The 17,365-nt window shown below is 42.0% G+C and overlaps 1 protein-coding gene across 8 annotated transcripts in view; it reads right to left on the bottom strand.

Annotated features, from left to right (window-relative positions):
• The window catches only part of CHD9 (chromodomain helicase DNA binding protein 9), a 100,650-nt gene extending 93,427 nt beyond the window's left edge, over nt 1-7,223 (bottom strand). For 5 of the 8 annotated variants that reach the window (XM_076349294.1, XM_076349300.1, XM_076349299.1 and 2 more), the window contains exon 1: nt 7,171-7,216. The gene's annotated coding sequence lies outside the window, so the exon portion shown is untranslated. Of the gene's footprint in view, nt 1-6,911; nt 6,958-7,170 lie in introns of those variants that run through there. The other 3 variants (XM_076349298.1, XM_076349304.1, XM_076349295.1) reach the window with 3 other exon arrangements.
• Between the last annotated feature and the right edge of the window lie 10,142 nt (nt 7,224-17,365).

Here is a 17,365-nt window from a genome sequence, read left to right as displayed (position 1 = left end):
TTTCACCTCTCTGCCAGAGGTTATTGCCTTCAAAGCACAGCCTGCAGAACAAAACATGTACGTGTGCGTCAGCTGCTTCAGTGTATAGTCTCCCAATTTAGTTTTAACCCTTCCTCTCATTAGTTTAAACAAACCCATTAAACTTTACATTAAAAATGGCTGAGGCGTATACATACATTCTATTTTGTAATTTATAGTTCATGGGCATTAATTGCAACAAAGGGACAATAATAATACAGAGAATGACAACATCTTAATTTGCTACAATTGATTGTGACCTAGAAAGATACCAAAAGTTTGGAGAATCTGCTTGAAAAGAACAAAGTTTATCCCTGAGTCAATTTATTTTAGTGAAAATAACTATTAAGTTCAGGGGTTTTGGCCACAAGACTACTGAAAGAAGCTATACTATTAACTAGTTCTGCTCTTTAAACATTATTGCGATTTTGCTTCTCCACAGCGTACCTGTGAAGACTTCCATAAATTTCAGGACTTCAGTGAGTTCCTGCTTATTTTTCTAATACAGATAACAAAATTTCCCAATGTTCCTTCTCTTCAGGTTTGAATACCACTAAAACCAACTTTTTTTCTTTAAAAGATCTGCCCACAAACCTTAGCATATCTGTACAGAATATGAATGTCTCTTTTCACCCTCTTTAGTTGTCAAAAGAGTTAGAATATATTCACTGTAACGTATTTATAATGTACAGTTTACTTCTGGTCACTAGAAAGACAGTTACACAGGCTTCCTTATAAGTTTAAAAACAAAATCATCTTGGTGCTGTTCAGATTTCGGATGTAAGCATTATAGGGTTTCTATAGTTTTGTCATAAATTTCAGCATTACACCTTAAATTAGACATACAAAATATGTTTCTGAATTCCGGTATCTTTCCTGAGGAACCACATTGCCATTTTAAGATGTAGAGAAACATTTGCATTGAAAACCAGAAAAAAGCCTTCTCATTTTCACATGTGGCCTAAACCAAGATTTCATTACAAACCATCAGAGACAAAAGACTTCACAGCATAGCCCTCTTTCAATTCACAATCTGATAATACACTAACTTCCAACAACTCTCAGGTTCTACCCTGATAGGCATCTTTGTGAACTACTGAAAGTTTATAATCTGGAAGTACCAACTAGAACAACGCAAAGGATCATGTCTGTTTTACAGAAGATGCCTACGGATCATGATCTAGGAGTACAGGCCAACAGTTGTGAAGACTTGACACTGACAGAGAGAAGTCTTCTCAGTGAAGATTTGGAAAAAAAGAGCCCAATTTCAAGTCTTGACACAACCAGATTAGGATACCACAATAGTACTCTACCGAACAGAACAGGTTCATACTAAATTAGCTGGCATAAGGAGTTCCATCTATAACAGAAGTCTATACCTTTCAGAGAGGCTGCATGCAATTTTTCTGTTTTTTAAAAAACTATTTCTAAGGAGATTTGATATGAAAGTTTTTCAAAAAAGTCACTCACAAGCACGTATTAAGCAAGACACTCTGAGTTTGTGACTTGTTCAACATACTCTTCTTAAATTAAGAAATCAGTTAAAACTGGTAACTCAAGTAAAACATTTTCCATCTTGTTTCATGGCTTCCAGCACATTCAGGCCATGTTCCTGAATTCACTTGCACTAGACAGAGATTCAGACTTCTACTGTAACATTAATACTCTGCCACAAGAGTCTGGCAAAGTGGAATTTTATAAGACTTCCCCCAGTGAAACGGGACAATACTCATCTGTCCCTCAAGGGTATCTATGAATTAATTCTTAAAAACTTATCTAAAAAACTAGCTCTGAAGCTAAATTTTAGTTTAGCTTCTGAAAACCAGCAAAAAATACTTTCAAAAACTACATGCTGAAGCCAGCAACACCATATTCTGTGGAATCAGGCCCACTGTCTTACCTAATGCTGTTTTTAATGTTGGTGGAAGTCACTAACTACAATGGCTTTACTACAGGTTAAGTGAAAACAAAAATATATCCTATTTAATTCTCAGATTTCTTCTAACATATGGAATATCAGATGGGTAGATTTTCATGCCATTATACAGATGTAATCTTTCTGAAGCTTAAAACCTTCTTCATTAGGGTGTTAAGTATCAAGTATAATAAAATCATTTACTCTTCAAAAGCCACTTGCAGAATAAATTTTGGAGGAATTCCTGAATTTTAGTGACCAACAGAAAACAGCGAACCAACCTTTTAATACTGCTCACGCAACACAAGGAAAAGCGCCCAAGAATGTATTGCAGAAGGAAATAATTTGGTAACCAGAGTTACTACATTTTCTAATATGACTCAGATAAAGAACAAAGTCAAAATTACCATTTGTCTTCAGAAAAAGGATGGGAACATTTTTCCACCTTCCTGCACATTTTAACTGTTGATTTAAGATTAAAACAAAAACATGTACCTTAAAAAAGAAAGATGCATGTACACTGGCAGCCTAAAGACATTAATATTTGATATCTCTTTGGTAATCTGTGTGAATGAAATTGAAGATCTCAACACATTTGCTCACTGACAGATGCCATATCACACCAATATATTTCTGCTGAATTCCGAGTTTTAAAAAAAGCTTCCTCCCTTGTAACTTGTTTCTTGCAGCTTAGTAAGTAAACGTAACATAAAGGCAGCACTGAAAGGGAAACTCAGTTCCAAGGTGCTGCCAAAAGTAGTCTTTTACTTGATCACTAGAACTCGTTTTAAGAAGTAGCTGTGTATCCGTCTGAATACTACTATATATACATTTTGAAAGTACTACTAAGATGCTAATGTTTCTGAAGTCAAGCTATAGCTTCACTAACCACATTGTTAAGAAGTGTTTGATTTAGAGCTGGTCTTCTGCAAGTTTTCAACACTGCAGTTACCCAAAAACATGGTCATTGTAAACCACATTATACTTTTTTCAAGTAATACTTTAGAAAAAAACATTGCTTAAAAAAAAATCTCTCCTCCCCACACTATTGTAAATAAGAAAGTCGCATGTTCAGCCTGTTTGACTTTTGGCCAGCGTGCTCTCACATTTATGAATTGGCCAGACGGATAAAATATGAGAACCCTGCCATTCCTTCAGCCAAAGCAAAAGCTGCAAACTCTTTCTGGTGGTTGTTGTATCAGCAAAAGGATTACTTCTTAGCATCATAGTTTCTTCTGCTGAAGGGGAAAGAGAATACCTCAATAAAATCCTAAAATATTTCCAATAATGCCAACTATCAATTCTTGAATGTTTGACTAAATAAACAGATGGTTTCTCCATCACCCATTTATGTGTATGCAGATACCCGGCATTCCTGAAGCACCATTTCTAACTACAAGAAAAGCACTAGAAAACAGAATGAGAGTACACTACATGAGCCCGAGTTAGCGTGAGATTTCTAAGTGTTCGTTAAGCTCACAGCTCCACAGTTCGATAGAACCGAGACCATTAAAAGGACAAATAAAGATAGGTCAGCGAAGAATAGAAAGTATCCACAAAACTAGTTTGAGTGCTAAGGGTTACCGGATTTCAGTTAGACACAGAAAAATATTTCAACTGGATGATTTATGAACATAAGTACCAAATGCTACTAAGAATTTAGTTCATATATAGTGGTGGAAAGAAGTAGAATATTGCAATCCAGTGATGAATAGAATCATGCCATTCGACTCCATCGGATCCAACTTCTCCTCATCCTAAATTGCATGAAAAGTATCAAAGACAGACAACGATGCAGTGTTTGGACACTTATTTCTACAAGACTGATATAAAAGAAAAAAATGCACTGTAAGGAATCCTGACCTTATATTATAAAACATATAATTGTCCAGCTTACCTGTACTTTTGAAGTGTCTGAAGGATACATATACTTTAATTATAGGGAAAATTTGTATTGTAAAATTGTAACATACACCCCCCAAAAAATAATCTTACAATTAGCCATATAAAGCAAGGAAGAATGAAAGTACATCTATTTACTTTATGGATTGCACGAACAAGGCAATTTTAAAGCAGCGTGTCAATCTTTTTGTTTTAATCTGCCCACATCACTAACTTGTCTCTCATAAAAGGAAACAAATGAACAATGCCTGTTTTAGGGCCTCTATAGTCTCTTAGTAGTGGTTCATGTCATACATCTTTTAGATAACATCACTAAAAATACTTTTTAAAAACCACACTGTGCTTTCATCAACATTTCTCCATGACTGAATTCTTGGACTAATCTTCAGGAGCATTTAGCACCAGCAGCTCATGTGAAATGAGTAGGTGCTGAGATTCCTCAAAATTCTTGAAAAATTGTGAGACTTAAAATTCCAGTTCTTTTTATGGTAAAAATGACAGCTTTGCTCAGAGTGAAATAAGTTCATAAATCTTCATCATGAAGAGCAGCATAAATTCTTATAAATTGAACTACTTGGTTAAACGCAAACAAGTTAGCACAAACTAAACCAGCGCAGATGCATTGTAACTACCTATGTGCCTGCCCTTATCATCTTATAAATGCAAAGTAAATTGATGTAGCTTACCCACCAATAGGGAAAGAGAAAGCTACTTCACATTTACTTTAAGGTTAGAGAGTTCACAATGGGCAGTAACCATTGTGAGAGTTGTTGATACCTTAAGTTCACATCCTACCTTACTTCCCACTAACTTCTGTGTGCCCTTGATTTATACACAGGGCCTGACCTGAATTGGTTAACTTTCAAGAACACGTATATTAATTTTTGCTCTTCAGTTTACAAAAACTGGTCATTGAAGTCCATGGCGCTTTGGAAGTTTCATCTGCCAGATGCAGGAACAATGAAAAAGTCATTCTTAGTTGGGGGTGTGAGGGGCTGAGGGTGTGTACAAACTTTGTGAGTAGGTAAACCCAAAAGATACTAATTGCTACTCATTCTTTAACAGTTAACAAGGTGTAAGACAGGAATAATTATTAATTTTAAAATATTTACCTTGCGAAAGAAACTAGCGAAAAGTTGATCTATGCACCAATAAATTAAAACTCAGAGCCAGGCTAAAAATCCAGATATTGCTCGAAGATGACTGAATGTTAATATTCTGCCTTGAATGCTAAACATATTTATATTTGCATACAAATGATTACATGTAAAACAAGGTGAAATAATTATTTTACCTCACACCTGCCAAATGGGAACTTGATGGTGTCAAATGACACAGGTTTAAAAACAGATGCAGAGAGCTCTTAAAACTGATGGGCCTAGTTTTCCTGAGAGAGGAGGATTACTTTTTATGGCTACTTCTTACAAAGTCTCAAAAAAGACACAAGAGGAGAACTAGAAACCTTATCCCTTTACACAGCTTGTTATTTTGTCCCCCATGAGCACACATTATAACACTAAAGGGTTCAGATCTCTTCTACATAAGGGAGGGAGACTGAGCTGTATTTTCTCACACTGATGAAGTTAAACAACTTCCATGAACTGAAGGAAGTTTTTAGTTGTTAAAGATTCAAGGCACTTATGATACAATGACAGTGAGGAGTGCAAACCATTTCTTACGAACTGAAAGTGTATGCATCAACCTCAATATCAAAGCTACACAGCCAAATGAGAGAATTCTGGACTCTCTTCACCTGTTTTTTATCCCTGTTCATAAAAACTTGTGTGTGAAGAGGTTTTAACTTTTCACTGGTTTAAGCCTCAGTAGGAAACAGAATCAAGATGCATGCCACCTATCCACCCAGTGCTATATACATACAGTACTGAGCTAGCCTCAAAATCCTCTCCTTGTCATCCCTGAAGGAAGTCAGCTTGCAGCCCCTACCTGGAAAATGCCAGTCCATAAATTCCAACCTTGCACTTTCACAGCCAAGTCCCTTTTTAAGCCTCCACCCATGCAGCGGGAACCTGCGGCCATGCGCCACCGGTTCTCCTCACCCCAGAAGGACAGCAGACCGCATGCCCATCTCCATCTCTCCCAGACACACCTCACCCAAAGCCAGCCCTCCCCTTCCATACTCCTTTTTCCAGCTCCCACGTTTTCTGCTGTTGCGGATCCAAGCTAGTGGGCTGCCAAACTCAGCTCCTCTTTTTCCTACTGCTTCACTTGCCCTGGGAAATTATTTTAACTCCTCCCTCTGCCCACCTCTATTATCCTGCCTAGCGAGAAACCAGGTCTAACATTCCCACTCTTCTGCCTGGGAGGGTGCCACATCCCTTCCCTGCCACGCAGCCCCCTTCCTAAGCGACATACGGTGGCTGGGGATATTCTTGCCCTACCTTCCTCCACCCAACCCTTTCCTCCCACTGCCACCTTCTCGCTGGGGGAGAGAGGGACATCCAACCTCTTCCTCAGACTTCCCTGAGAAGGAGACCAGCCCTCTTCCCTTCGCCCTGCCATCTTCTTACCTGAAAGAGGCCGGGGACAGGACACCCAGCCTCTCCCCCACCCCGCTATCTAGGAAGGCCCAATTCCTCCCCTCCAAACTTTGGCCCCCACCCGGCGGCCGCCCCTCCGCCCGCGGGCCCCGCGCCGCCTCCTCAGCCCCGCTGCGGGGCAGAAAGGACGGGGGCGGCGGGGACCGCATCCCTGGGCGCCCCCGCCCGCCCCACCGCCTCCATCCTGCCCCGCTCCACCCCCGCCGCCCCCAGGAAAAGCTCGCCTCGCCGCCGCCCCCCTTCCTCCTCCCACCTCCGCCGGAGAGGTGCGCGGGACCGGCGAGGAGCCCCGCGCCCGCCGGCTCCGCCGCCGGTGTCGGCGAGGGGCGGAAGCAGGTCGAGGCGCGGCGGCGGGGAGAGCCCGGGCGGCGAGCAGGCCGCGCCGCGCCGTCCCCCGGCGGGAGGAGGGGCGGGGGGGGGCCTGACGGGGCGCCGAGGCCAGCCGGTGTCTCCGACACCTGGAGCGCGGCCTGCTCCGAAGGTGGCGGGGAGCAGCCCGTCCCTTCGCACGTACTCACCGCCGGGTTCGCCATTACGCGGCGGCGGCAGCGCCTGGAGCCGCCGCCGCTGCCCGGCAGGAGGCACACGCGCGGGGAGGAGGAGGAGGAGAAGGAGGAGGAGATGCCCCGCGCCTGACAGCTCCCCGCCGGGGCGGCCTCGGGCAGACGCGGCGGCTCAGAGGCGGCGGCAGGAGCGGCGGCGGCCTCCCCTCCCCCCTCGGGGATTCCCCCCGCCCCCCGGGCGCCCCGGGAGCCGCTGGCCGAGGGCGGCACTTACCCGGTGGCAGGGTGGCTGGCGCAGGCCGGCAGAGGCGGGCGGCGGCGCGGGCGAGGGCGGCGCGGCGTGACTGGCTCTCCTCCCCCCGCCGCCCACCGCGCAGGCAGGGCGGGAGGGGCGGCCGGGCTGTGGGCGAAGTTTCACTCGCTCCGCGGCGCGACCCCACCGGCCCCAGCGAACCCGCGGGGACGGGCTGGGGGGCACATTTGCATATTTGTCACCCCCGCGCTGATTGGCCGCCCGCGCGGGGGCAGCCGCCGCGCGCTGACACGGCGCCTCGGGAAGGGAGGGAGGGAGCGAGCGGGGTGTGAGCGGCGGCGGCGGCGCGGCTGGAGGGGGCCCGCGAGCGGGGGGAGGAAGAGGAGGGCGGAGTGAGGACGCGAGCAGGGGAAGGGGTGTGCGTAGGGGAGGAGTGTGCGCGGGAGGCGGAGAGGGGAAACGGGAGCGTGCGAATTTCTTTCCCGAGACACCTTCACCTCACGCCGCAGCCCCCGCGGGAGGGGGCAGCCCCGAGCGGGGGGGGGGGGGCGGGGGGAGCCGCCGCGGAGCCGATAAAATGGTGTGTGAGCGGCGGGGTGAGCCGATCCAATATGGCCCCCTTCCCCGACAGAAGCCAATCCCGGGCGCGTTTACTCTGGAGGCTCCGGCAGAGGCCAGGCCCGGGATGCTGGGCCGGCCCCGCTGGTGGCGGCGCCCCCGCTGAGGAGAGGCTGCCGGGGCGCCGGCTGGAGCAGCGCCCGCCCGGAGTGCCAGCCCCCGGGGGCACTGGCGGGGGGAGCGGGGATTTTCCCTGGGAAAGGGAAACTTGGAGCTCCGGCACGTTTCCGCGAGGCGCTTACGCAGTCGCTGTCGGCGGTTTCCTCATGACGAGCGCGGCGGGCGGCCCAGCGCCTCGGGGCAGAGCCGAGCCCGCCTCGCCGCCGGGGCCGGGATTCCTGCCGCGGCTCTACCTCATGGGAGGAGGGCTCCCGCGTCGGCCAACGCGCGTACGATCGTTCACTTTATTAAAATATTTGGGGTTCGTTTAACACCTCCACTCGAGATACAGCTTGTGAGTTAGCTATCACTCTCTCCCTCTCTCTAGCCAGAGCCTGCGTGACCAGGATTTCAGTTAACTTGACCTATTGATGGCATCACCAGGTTTTTCATTGAAGCCCAAGTACTAGCAGGGAGAGCAAGGAGAATTCCTGCCTTTCAAAGGTAAATAAAGGCGGACACCAGACAGGGCGAGCATAACCTCAGGCACACCGTACCAAGCCATTTTCGAATGGATGGCTTGAACATGCTAACAGGGCACGTACATTCCTACAAAGTTAACTATAAGCCTTTCCCTTTGCTTTTACATAATATTTTTTCAATCATGTAAAGCAAAATGCATTAAATGCCAAGCATGGATTTCAAGATCAAAATTTAGAAGTAGCAGTTAACAAAGAAAACACTTTACATTCATATTATCTGAAGTAACTTTTAAAGAGTTTGGAGCAATAAAGTTGTTACAGGACCCATTTCCCTGTAGCAGGAGACCAGAGGAAAGAGCTGGAGGAGTGAGTTGCTAGCATGGTTGAAAAGAGAATCACTGAAGGGGCTTGCTTGCAGTTTTGTCTATAGTGGCATATAAATAGAAAAAGCTCTTCAGGTGAGCAGTTACATAACTCTTGCTGAGTTGACCTAAGGACTACATTAAGAATTCCAGGCATACAAGAGAACTCTTGATCAGTTTTCTACGCTTGGATATTGTGCCTGGGAGGACTATATGCACAGAGGTAATGAGAAATCTCATCCTAAGGCTTCCTTCTGTACTTTGCTAGCAGGGAACCAGGGATATACTTCCAGTTCTCTCCAACCTGTTGCTTTTGTATTTAGGATATCACTATAAAATAACAGTTTGTCATTATATCCAGTATCAGACTTCTTGTATATCTTATATGCTTAATTATATATTGTAATACATTAATTGGTTTCAGGGTTTCAGAAATAGCTCAACTGAACTTCTGTAGATGCAAGCATAAGTAGGTTCTTACTCAGCATTAGTTCAGAAGACAAACCTTTAAGCAAGCTTGAATGTTTTAGCTTTACAGCACCTTTGTCTTTCTCCCTACCTCTTAATTCCTTCACGGCTAAAACTTTAATCTCGCTCTCAGACTGTTCAGAAGGACTACTGCTAACAGTTATGCTTAAGTTTCTGTATCAACTTTCTTCTTTTAGCCAGCCCTATAGATTTTCCTTCTTTCTAATTTCCCTTTCTCTCACTAACAATTGAGAACAACTTTAAAAAATGAACATGTCTGATTTTTTTTCATCCTAGTAGTTTCTAAAAGAAAATATATCTTTACTTCTCAAACCTCCATAGAGAAAGAAGCAAGTATTTTTATGGAAAAAAGGCAGCTTTCACCTTTTTATTAGAATTAGTCAGCCAATTGTAGTACTTCCTTAATAAAGCTATCAACGCTATTGTAATATTGTGAAGGGCTCTCAGCTGTAGATAGTGTGAATGGTAATGTCATAAGTTGAGAGCACAGGCTTAGAATGATAAATCACATGAATGGCTGAAAACAGGATCATGCGACTGGTTATTCTGTTGCTCAAAAGGACATTGAATCTCGTGAACACTTAATGTCTGGATGGATCCTCTTAGAATTTAGAAAAAAACCCAGGTTGCTTAAATGTACAGAATTAAATGTTGATTTTTGTTTTGGGCTTCATTTTCTCAAACATGTCAATATCTCATCAGTTTCGGAGATTGCTTTTGCGGAGTGTTACATTTTCTTTCCATCAAAACTTCTGCTGCTTTATATCACCACCCTGAAATCCTACTATAGTTTCAAACAACTGTAATTTTAGCAGGTTTAAACTTCTGCCGCTTTATATCATTACCCTGAAATTCTACTATTGTTTCAAACAATCATAATTTTAGCAGGTTTTATATATTTTATGAGATCTTTGTTTTCTCAGCACCACTACTTCACAATGTAATTATATTGCCTTGATCCATCATAGCATACAGATAACTCTTCTAAAATGTTGGGTTTGATAAGAGTGGAAGAATACTGTGTCCCTCCCCTCCTTTATTTTCCATAAATATTTTTCTTCAGATGTCCCATGTACAACAGAGTTAGAACACATGCATTTTTTATGTTCTTTACTCCCACGGAACTATAGCAATTTATTCTGCCTTAGGATTTACCGTGTGTGCGCGCCTTGTAACACATTGTAGTCTATAGAGGGGGAAGTCCCGTGTACTCAAAACAAGGGCATTCATCCTTTATCCTTCTGTGAGTGTGGGATAAAATTTTCCAAGAAAAAACAACAGAGGAAATCGGTTGCTGCACTTGCCTGGTTTCCTGTACTTTGATTATCCATGGAAGTTGCTGCAGGGGTATTGAGGTCAGGGCTGGAATGAAGTTCACATGCACTGAATCAGCTGCTGAGATTCCACTGTTGCCACAGTGACTGCTTTGATCCTTCTCAGTAGCCACTCTGTGTGACGTGGGAACGCAAAGAGCAGCTGTCTGCCCAGATTGCTGCTATTAGAGCAGCTCTTCATGCGTCTTTGTAGACATGCTCTAAAAGCCTGGCAGGAATCTGTGATGCAGGTGAAGACTTGTAGTGCCATGCAAACCCGGCCCTTGAGGTGTTTTGGCTGCTTGGTGCATTGCCTCTGCAACCTGCAGCATGAATAGGGAACAAAACACTGCTCTAGATGACACTTGGAGCCATTAACAAGTCTGCAAGGTGAGGGTAAGCTTACATCATTTTACCTCTGAATATATTCAAAGTCATAGGTTCCCATACAGTTCAAATTGGGGACCTCTGTTTGGTTTTGTTTGTGCTGTTGGCTGGCAGTTTGTAGGTTTGTTTGATCTGGAGTATACACTGCAACTCCTGCAAGGAGCAGCTATGCTGTACACCTGCAGATGTGAAACACTGCAGATGCAAAGTAAGTACATGGAAGCAGATGGTTTCTCTCATGGCCTTGCAGAGGCAGATGTAAGCCAGGGTATGGTTATAAATAATTTTAGATTAGGACAAAATTTAATTCTTTTGACTCTGTGTGTGGGAACAATTGCATCCAAGGGTATGGATCAGAAAGAGAGGCTGGAATTCTGAATATAAACCTTTATTATTGTGATAAACAACTACAAATAAAAATCTGATTGCTAATTAAATTTGCAAGTAATCTACTTTGTAAGATGGAAATCTCTTGGCAGCTAGAATGCTTTACTCTCAGGATGATATGTCCTAAAAGTTTACTTGGCAGCTGAAAACTACTGATGTAAATAGAGCAAACCTGCAGTTAGGATATCAAAATACTGATTTCTAAAACTGCTTCCATTGCTGTTTCCTCAAACACCTACATCTGTAGTTTGATTGTCTGCTTGCCACAATGACAGCCACAAGTACACTGTTAATTGATAAAACCATGATAGTACTAAAATGAAGTCTCGTGAAATAGGCAGCATGAAAGGAGAACATTTTAAATCTGAACTTACTGAAAAAGTATTTTTTTACTAAATCACGTTTTCATTAAGAAATCTAAAAAGCGTATTTTTTAGGGGATTGCTGGCAGTAACCAATTTTAGGTTTTGGCAAAGGTTTGCTGCATTGTCTTTGGAGTGAACAGAAATTTGTATCTTGATAGGCTGAGGCCAGTTTGTGAATCTGGGTGCTGAGACTTTAGGAGATTTGTGAATTGGGGTTTAAAGTGTAGTCTGTAAAGATCACGTTCAAAGAAAGGTGATACAGACCTCTTCTAGGCACTTGTGCTAAGAAAAAAGTAGCCCTTTAAGGCCAGAGTTGGAGGTTTTGATGACCAGGTGGAGCACCTGGTGAAGGTGAAGGTCACCTGACTTTCTTTGGGCTACATAAGACAACACCGAAGCCTTGCTGTAGTTTTCTGTAGGGTGGTTGAATGTGGAGGAGTTTTCAACAGGGAAGGAAGCTGTAAAAATAACAGGTAGGAGCTTTTATTAAAGTATAAATATGTTGGAGATTTTATGCTGTAAAGTCTAGAGGAAACCTGGCAGTAGCTTAAGCAATCTGATAGTAGGGTGAGTATTTTGAGTTGTGCTAGCAAGTAAGATGCTGAAGGTGAAGGTAGTAGTTAGAGCCTTTTAAAGATGTATCTTTCCTGTTTTGATCTTCAATTCTCTTCTGTTTGTTTCCATCTATAGAGACTGAATGGATATGCTATTACTTGATTTTTGAATGTAGAGCTTAGAGTGAGTGTGGAATTCTCTTTGAAGTTCTGTGCTGTTAAATACTCTTTACTAGGATTTATTTACTGTAGGACTAACTACTTGTGTTTATTGTTTCTGGGTTGGCTTTAAAGGTTGCTGGAGTTGGGAACTGCTTCTGGACTTCGGGAAGTCTTCTAGGATATTCTTAAGTAAGGACTAAGTAGTTCTTATGAGGAGGAGAAGGGAGAGGGATAGTATATGATGGATTTTGAAGTAGAAGTGTACTTTTTGGTTTTTAATAAAAACACTCTTCTGGAGGTGTCTGGCTCCTGACTGTGAGGTGGTAATGGGTCTCCTACTAGAACTGAATTCTGTTCTTTACTGTTGTTTTCCTTTGCTTTTTTTTCTTTGACAGTAGGACATGCAAAGAGCTGGTTTTAGGTGTTGTGAGACAAGACTGTCTACTGGAAGGGATATTTGAGTAGCTATAGCCCCAGGTTTTTTTTGTGAAGAGGGATAGAGGATTAGTGGTAACTTCTCCCTGTTGAAGGCTTTTTAGTGCTCTTACTTATGTGAAAGTGGTAAGTACACGCTATGGGAAAATCAGTTATGTTAATGATTTGAAGCGTCTGGTAAAAGTTTGGTAAGGAGTGGGAAGAAAGGGCAGTATTAGTGTGGAGCTTTATCTAATTCTAAATACTAGATAGGGAAACACCTCAGACTAGTTAAAACAGAGGTTTAGAAACTCTTCAGGTAGCTTGAATGTACAAAATGAAATGTAAGAGTAAGTTACTAGTTTCTCAGCCACTGTATTCTGAGACTGTAGTAGGGAAGGAACCCTCCTGAAGGAAAAGCAAAATTAGAGTCAAGAACAGCTGCTCTATAAATAGGGTTACTAATCATAATCAATAGGCTTGTGGGACTTGCCCATGTGGCTCTACTAAGCTTGTTGGGGTTCTAGCTTCAGGACTGTTTTGCAGTCCAAAATTAGCTGTAAAATCAGGTAGTAATGTTGTAGCCCCTTAAACTTGTCAGAAAACATAGTAACTTATGAGTACTGGTATGATCTATGTACTGGATTCTTTTAGGCATCTCTGAAAATTCAGCTGGAAATACTGTTTTATGTAACGTGGAGGTCCATGTTAGTATGCATAATGTCATCAGTTGTGAGCAGTGTATGAAGGTAAATCCCTAAAATGTTGTGTTAATATAGTACTTTGGTGTAAAATGCTGTTTGTTTCCTCACTCTATATGAAGTGTACTGCCACAAAACAGGCAGCAAACTGTTAATTGTATTATGCTTTATTCTTAATTCCCTTTTACTCTTTATATAATACCAAGCCAGTGAAATAAACCCTGGAAACTGACTTGTTTCCTATAGTGCAGCGTGTGTGTATTGCCTCACGAGAGCCCTCTTGTCACAGATATGTGTTTGAAGAGTTTGGGTTTGATACCTTTGTGTGAGGTATTCGTTTATCTGATGTGACTTATAAAGCAGAGCATGATTGAGCTCAAAACCAGCTGTACAAGACTAAGCTTTCTGTTACTAAGAAAGCTTCTGCTGCCCTCCTGTGGTCTTTGTATAGATATATTTTTGCTCTGAAGCTATTAGAACATTAATTTTCCTTTAAAGCTGAATTTTTACCTGCCAGTAAAGTTAAAGATGTCCTTATTCTGGTAGGCAAGAGCTAATGTTACAGGATAGGGAGTATTTTCCATGATAAAATTACTGGCTTTGTGAATGACAGGAGAGCAGTGGATGTCACTTACATCAACTTTTGCAAAGCTTTTCACACTATCTCCTGCAATATTCATATGTCCAAGTTAGGACTTTATGCTCTGAATGGGCAGATAACCAGTTTCGATTCATCTGGTTGGATGATCAGGTGTGGGGAGTGTTTAATACTCTGTACAAATGCTGGTGACAGAATACCACAGGGATCAATACTGAGACTAGTTCTGTTTAACATCATTATCAATTGCTCAGGGGACTTTGCAATCAATTGCTCAGAGGAGTTTGCAGGTGACACAAAACCAGGGGAGGACCAGTTGACATGCTCAATGACAAGACTGCCATTCAGAGATCTAGACAGGCTGGAGGACTGGCAGGAACTTGCTTTCCTGAAGCTTCTTTTCTAATACCAGATCCCTAGTATGTCTTCAGATATCTCCTCTGCTATCTTGAAAATGTTCAGAAATTTGTTTTGTAAATCTAAATAATGTAACATGCCAAACCAACTAGTCAACTTTTTGTCTGAGAAACGTGGATTATCGTCGGTTGCTTTACAAAACTTGTAATGAAACTATGAAGCAGTGATTCAATCTCTTGTCTGTGTTGGCTTCAGTGAGAAAACCTCAAATTTGCACTGAGGTAATAGCCAAGTAATCATGAACCTGAAAAGGAGGATGTGTTCTTTGTAATTCTGTGTTGTTAAGTTAGACTAAAACTCAACTGCTCTTAGACAAATTCTAAAATTAATTCTAACTTTTTTGGTGTCAGTCATGCAATGCATTTTTTAAGTGAACCATCTTCCCTTTGGTTTGAACTTGGTATATGTAGAAGCAAGATCTGCAGTTCAAGACCTGTGTAAAATAAATTTGGTACTATGTAAACTTCATCAGTACTGTATAGCTTGTGCAAATTGTTGTCTTGTGAGTTCCTAAGGTATCATGGAGTAACTGCTAATACTACTGAATTCTGTAAACTGTGTAGTTGAGCACTTAAAATATATGCACTGCAGTAATCAACTTGGATAATCTGCTTTAGACCAGAAATCTTGTTGGTCTTGTATAGTATACCTCCAGAGTGGCTCTGTGTGACTGCTGCGCCTGCCATACAATTTTCAGTAGGGTACTAGTTGTAAAACTTCTAAACCAAAGAAGTTTTGCATCTGTGTGCCCCAAAGTATCTTCTCTTGAGGACTGATTCGAGGTAAACTGTGTGGGATTCAGCAGTCATTTGGCTAAAGTGATTTAGGCGATCCCTAGTAAAGCCTGAGTACTCTTAAGAGCCACACAAGCAGGCTGCAGCCGTTGGGCTCATCTGCAGTACTGAAACTGTCCAAGAGGGAGCTGAAGGCAGAACAGAGATGTGGCTGTCTGCCAGTGCTTTTAGAAAGTCACAGGAGAGAGATTGCGTTTCATTGGAGTTTTGCAGCAATTTGGACCCGTGTGCCTAAACTCAGTTGAAATAATTCTTTGGATCTGGGCCTAAACAAATGAAGTTCCTTTGGACCTTGACTCTCTGGGCTGAAGTCAAATATTTAACATCTGCTTACAAGTGATTAGTTAATGTGGTAAGATGAACTTTTAAAAACTTGCAAATGTTCTGCCTTGCATTTCTTGTGTTAAGCTTCATTTCTTTGAAACTTCTTTACCAGTCATGAAGTGTAAGAATATGGCGAAATTAACTTAAAGGCCTTTTTAAATGTTACCTGTGGAAACCTTACAGAAACAGTAATGTGCAGCTTAGCCTACAGGTGATTGTCTTTGTTCGGTGGTTGACTATTACTGCATACAATAAACCAGATCTATGCAAGGGAAATGAGAAATTTGAGTCTCCTGGCAAAATAATTATTGGCAGATAACAGTGTCACTTTTCAGAAAGTTAATTAACATGTACTTCCTAGGCAACAGAATCAGTTGTATGGTACTGTTTCTGGTCCTTCTGTGTCACTTGTTTAGTTTTCTATTGGTGCCATAAAACTTCAGTAAATTTTCAGATATCTGTAATTGATCTTGTATTTCATAATGCTGTGGAATACAAAAATTGACCTTGGGATGACTGAGACTTAAAGTGCTGACTTTTAGCTACCTTCTAACTGTAGTTCACTAAAAATGAATTCTTAAATATTTGTTCTATTCAGCTAGCCATGCATTGCCTGTACAGACTTTTACCACCGTCTTCTAATTATTCCCCATGGACCTCTAGGAATTAGGATTGCATTTTGGCTATACTGGGTTTGATTGTTCAACTGCTTTACTGCTTTTATTCTCCCTACTATGCACTGTTTTCCCTTTTTTTTTAAATTTCCACCAATAGTTACCTTTCCCTCCAGTCTTTGTCAGTCTAGTTATTTAACACTTAAATTGTAGAAAGGCTTCTTGAGTGTGTTTGTGCATGCATGTGGTTTTGTGGGTTTTTCCAGTAGCACGTAATAAAAGAAGATTGTGATCCATGATAATGACTCCAAGAAACTGGTTTTTGGTTTTTCCTATTTGGAAGTTGAGAATAATGAAATGAGTCTATTTCTGTTTTTACTGAGTTCAGTGGAATTTAAATATTCTTTCATTTTTTATATAAACATCTTTATCAGTTTCAGAACAGTTAGATGGAAGAGGTGTGTATGTATATATCTCTGAAGTGCCATGCTTCTACTTATAAAGGCAGTTTGTAGCACAAATGCTGCCCAACCCTCACAATATTAATGCTAAAACTACTTCTGCAAAAATGAGGTTTGACTGCTCACAAGAGGGCACTGCAACTTTACTGTTCTGCACATTATTGTGAGATACAAGCCTTGCCATGAGATCTAGCAACAGAAGGGGAAATAATATTGTCACTCTCCAGCATAATTCATTTTAAAACCAAGCTCTTATAAGTATCATTGCCAACTCTTATTTTTAAAAAATGGAAATAAAATTATTGAAAGTAATGCAGAAATTTGAGTTGAGAGCTTTGAAATTGAATGTCCTTTTATCACCTTCAGGGTCAAAGTAGTGTAGCTGGTGATGAACTGGGTAAGGCAAGCTACACAAAGAAATCTGATGTCACTTAAAAAAAGACTGTCTGAACATAATAAACTAATTTATATACTTATCAAAGCCTTGAGAGTCATTAGACAGCTCAGTAGGCAAGTCATCGTAAGAGGAGTGTTCACTTAGTAAAGATTAATTATAGCCTCCAGCATATCAAGTTTATTATGTCCAATATATATGGCAAACAGCTGGAGGAACATGTTTGTCTTTACACTTCATAGTGTTCTCTTGCCTCAAGGTCTGACTCCTGAAAGAATAAT

Source organism: Aptenodytes patagonicus, chromosome 11, assembly GCF_965638725.1.
Source record: "Aptenodytes patagonicus chromosome 11, bAptPat1.pri.cur, whole genome shotgun sequence".
NCBI lineage: Eukaryota > Metazoa > Chordata > Aves > Sphenisciformes > Spheniscidae > Aptenodytes > Aptenodytes patagonicus.
Note: the sequence above shows the minus strand (reverse complement) of the source record. Positions and strands in the feature narration are given on the sequence as shown.